This window comes from Mustela erminea, chromosome 13, assembly GCF_009829155.1.
Source record: "Mustela erminea isolate mMusErm1 chromosome 13, mMusErm1.Pri, whole genome shotgun sequence".
Classification (NCBI taxonomy): Eukaryota; Metazoa; Chordata; class Mammalia; order Carnivora; family Mustelidae; genus Mustela; species Mustela erminea.
Window position 1 is genome coordinate 34,836,879 of NC_045626.1, and position 4,692 is coordinate 34,841,570.

The 4,692-nt window shown below is 48.7% G+C and overlaps 1 long non-coding RNA gene across 1 annotated transcript; it reads left to right on the forward strand.

Moving 5' to 3' along the window:
- Positions 1 to 1,562: 1,562 nt before the first annotated feature.
- LOC116572307 lies at positions 1,563 to 3,604 on the forward strand. The gene is made up of 3 exons (XR_004278208.1): positions 1,563 to 1,689; positions 2,412 to 2,534; positions 2,965 to 3,604. It is a non-coding gene; the product is annotated as an uncharacterized LOC116572307 (long non-coding RNA).
- Positions 3,605 to 4,692: the final 1,088 nt, after the last annotated feature.

Below are 4,692 nucleotides of genomic sequence, written 5' to 3' on the forward strand. Positions count from 1 at the left end.
ATATATACAAAATGTCATGCACGTGCACACACACATACACACACACACGATTTCTTTTCTCGACACATCATTCTTGATTTAAAGACCTAAAGCCTAAAGCTGAGATTATTTCTGGCCCCCTCCAGGACCATGAAGGGGGCATCTTGGGACCTCACCCTGGTGCCCATCGAAGGGCCACATGCCGGTACCATGCACCCAAGAGCTGTATGTGGGCCACGAAGCTGCAGACTCCCAAGCCTAAAGCAACTGCTCCATTCACCTCTGTCCTCAGACCCGCAGCATGCACGCCTCTGGCCCCGCAGATGCCCCAGCCCTGGGTCCTCCTCCACGCTGGGCCGCTATGGGCGTGTGGGTCAGAGGCCATGTCAGAACCACAGCATCAGCGCGCTCCCACAGCAGGGCTCGTTATTAATAAACACGCTGCTTTGAGCATTTGCTCACGATTGTTTGATATTTCAGTTTTCAGTAATTTTCTCAGTTAATAATTTATTAAATGGATTATTTGTCATTTCAATTTATTAAAAATTGATAAAGGGCTCATTTCTTTTTTCCCCAAGCTAGGACACAGGGAGAGATATACAGGCCAGAGTACAAATTAAAGGCGCCCTGATTCCTTAGCTCCCCTGATCCCTACCCAATCATCTGCGGCCAATGAACACTCGCACGTCCCCTCCCTAGTGTGTCAGCACCCAGAGTCTACACCCGGATCAGGCAATGAGGCTGGAGAGGAACGCTCCCACCCGCTCCTGAGCCAAGCCCACCACCCATCCCCTGGCTTCTTATCTCAGCTTCCCCCGCAACCACACTAGCCGCTCCAGGCCTCTGGCTGCCCTGCTCAGCAGGGAGAATGCCTCATCAGTCCTTCAGCATGCCGCATTCCACACAGGGCCCTCTTTGAGGTGGGGCTGCGTTTCCAAGACAGAACCTGGCATGGTGGTGGGACCTGGGACTGGAGTAGCAGGGAGGTATGGGGGGGGGGCCGAGTAGAACGTGCAGGGAGCCCTCAAAATGGCCACCTGTGTTCCTGCAAGCCATGCCCATCCTAACAGGCAGCTCTCCTGTTCTCCGTGCTATTAATTACCTCATGGTTTCTGTATTCTGGTCATGGCCCTGCCTATGTTTACAGAACAAGCATAGGAAGGCCCTTGAGAAGAAGAACAACAGCAGGACAGTCTCCTGACACGTCTCCTCTTCCTTCTCCTCCGTGTCCTCCAGGCTACCCTCCACCACACGCTTCTTATTTATTCCACCTCTTCCCACTCTCTTGCCATCGCCAACAACAACTTCCTGCCTTTCTCCCACTTCCTTCTTTCCTTATCCCTCTTTCGCTGAGCTCTCTCTCCCTATCCTATGTCCTTAGGTCTTTCTGGCCCTTCCTCCCCAAGGTCTCCTCAGCAGACTGGCTGGATGCCCACATTTCCCTCTCTGCGGGTGTGGCCCCAGGAGGGCCCACCTCAGAGCCCCTGAGGACCTTCACCACCAGTGTCCTGAGGTCACAATGGCTCTTAGGCTGGTTCTGGGCTAAGAGCTACAGCGTCGTGCACCCAGGCCCCAACCTCGGGTCACAAAGTGTCCACCCAACCAGGGCAAGAAAAAAGGACAGTGCTCTCTGGGTCAAAGATGGTGCAGATGAAGGCCTGCCCAGACATCAGCAAACTCAAGGCAGAGAGAGAAAGGAAGAAATCACAGGTGGGCAGGAGGGTGAGCAGAGGAACAGCAGCCACCTCAAAGTCACTTTAGCCAAGAGAGTTTGGTCATCATTTTGCAATTTCTGTCTGCCTTCACGGGCTCCTTGAGATCCCATGTATCACTGTTTTCCAGAGCACTTTTTTCCGAGATGAGTTTAATGGCCTTATAAAAGTCACATTGTGCACAAATTGGGAAGTCTCTGCAGCTCCGCGCCGGCTCTCATGCATAGACACTCGCACACTTCCCACAGCTGAGCAAGGAAGGCAATTCAAGGCACAAAAACATCCTTGGGTAAATTACTTCCTATTAGTATGTCACATATTTCTTAGATACGACTGTAGTTCCAGGAGGTGACAGCAGCAGTTGACAATAAAACTTTGCACTCTTTCTTATTTATATTTTCCCTGCCTTTCTGTTTTGTTTGTTTTTTTTTTCCCCTCAAAGTTACATAACATCACATCCAACTCATCATCTCCTTACTCCTAGGGAAACAAAGCCCCCAAGGCTCTTCCTGACTCGCTCACTGTGGGGCTGTCCAAGTAGACATCCAACCACGAAGGACGCTCTAAAGGCCATTGTAGCATCTGGAGACAGGAGGCGCGGGGTTGGGGCTCCCTCAGTCCCCACTAATACTCCCCAAGTCCACTGCTAGGCACAGCTTCCTGCTTCTCTTCAAATCCACAATTTCCCACTGAACAACTACCTACCTACCCCATGCCTAGGCCTGAGCCAACTGAGCTGGTCGAGACAAGAGTAAACAGGAGTTTACTATCCACTTGCTGAGGAAGACCCATCCAGTGAGACAGCCTAATCACAAGAGAAGAAAATACATGGGAAGTGACGAGGTGAGCACGTTAACCTAACCAGATCACAGGAGCGGGGCTGGAGGGATGGAGGTCGGGGTGAAGGAGGCTGAGACCTAAAGCAGGGAGGGCAGAGCCATTGGACGGGGGCGGGGGGGGGGGCGTGGGTGGTCCCTTACACCGTTCTTTGCAAACACAGTGTCACCTCCGCACTTAAGCACAGCCAAATGGAGAAAGAGAATGGAGGCCCAGGCAGAGAACTAATGCCTCTGGACAAGAATTTTCTCTCCATTGTCCCAAGACCTTAAAAATCCCTCAGGCACAGGGAGGATCCGGTTTGCCAGCCCTTCGGCTGGGGTCAACTGCATGAGGCTCTCCCGGGGATGGCCTCTGGGGAATGTCTCTGTCCTCCCGGGGTGCTCTGAAACTTTCCTGACCTTTCCACCTCACAGTCTATTCCCTTCTCCCACAGCCTGGAGAATTCAGAATCCCAAGCCCTGCTTGGCAGCAATGAACCTGAACCTTGAACTTCCCCACGGCCTTGAGTTCTCTGGCCCTGTGATCCCCTTCTGGTTCCCACCCGCAGGAGCCTAATTCTGGTGGTCCTTGTCCTAAGCTCAGAACCAGCCATGGTGCTAATGGCAGCTCCTTCCCAAAAGCACCCAGCTCAGGCTCCTTCTCAGGATCTCAAGTCTAAAAAACCTCCCAGCTCAAGTTTATGGCTAAAGAAGAGGTCTTATTGTTCTGCCTACAATATAGCAACCTTGTCTCCATAAAAAGAAGAGAAAGCAGACTCTCAAAGAGACACCAGAACCACAAAATGTAGACAGATCCCACACCTACTGATGAGGATGACGGTTAGAGGGCCACCCTAGGGGAGATAGAACTGGATAGGCTTTTCAAAAGGGGCAGCTCTGAAATCTGTAGAAAATAAGGTAGTTTTCTCTGTAATTGAACAAAGGAAGAGAGGAACAGATTAAGGAGCAAGGATTAGGGGAGGAGGGATATTATCAGATACCATTTTGCATAAATATCATAATGTGGTGAACTTAATTATTTTTTACTTTCAGCCAAAAGTTTTGGTATTGCATTCAGAACCATTGAAACAATGGGAAAAGTCTATCACTAAAAAATATTAAAAATTAAAAAAAAATTAAAACACTGTCACATCAATTCCCTGATGGTAACCTGTCTGATGCTATATTTTTGGTCAGTGTAGATACATCCTGAATATTTTAAGACTTTATGGACTTCAGTTCTCTACCACTTATAATTCAAAATTGCATCTCCCCCCCACTTTCTCTCAGGACTCTTAATTTCTCTTCTCTATCCGCCATTATTTATTTAAGCCTCCTAACTGTATTATTTATTTTAACACCATATCTGTATTATTTATTTTACTGTAGCTCCATAACGATATTATTTAAGTCTATAAAATAAAGCTTTTTCCCTTGAACTCTCCGTGCAAAATAAAATTGTGTTGTACTGAAACATTCTTTGAAATGCCCTTCTTTTCTACCACGGGATAATAATAATAATACTTTGCATTTATATAGTACCTTTCATCCTGGGATTATTTAAGTCTGCAAAAGCAGTCTGTCTGAATTCTCCATGCAAAAATCAAGTTGTATGATAATATTCTTTGAAATGCCCTTTATTTTTCACCACTCGCTGGTACAGAAATGCTCTGTCTTTGTGCACTAGTTTCCCACCTAGGAATTCCTAAGTGACTCTCCCATTAATACTTGCCTACTTCAAAATGGCCAGGTAAATACTGTCCCCACTGCCTGGACAGAATATATGTGTAAATCAGAGGACACCTACCCAACATACAGGTCCTCCGGGCTATTAGAACTGCTCCTTGCAAACTTCGTCCTCCCGCCCATCATCCAGATTCATCAAGGAACTGTGGACTGAGCCAGACCACCTGGGTTTAAATCCACTCATTCCCAAGCAGCACATCCTGGGCAGCTCTTTCCCCTCTGAACCTTCAGCTGCTCGTCGGTACTCAGCATCCTCTCCACGCCCTGTGCTTGGCTCCGGCCTCTCTCACATCTGGACGTGTCCTTCCTCCTTGCCATTTGTCTGTCCTTCAGCACCCAACTCCAAACCCACCTCCAGGAAGAGCAAATGGTGGCCCCATATCTTCTCCTAGAACAGCAGCTGTTACCCATCATTTTCTTTTTGGATGGCCCTTGGC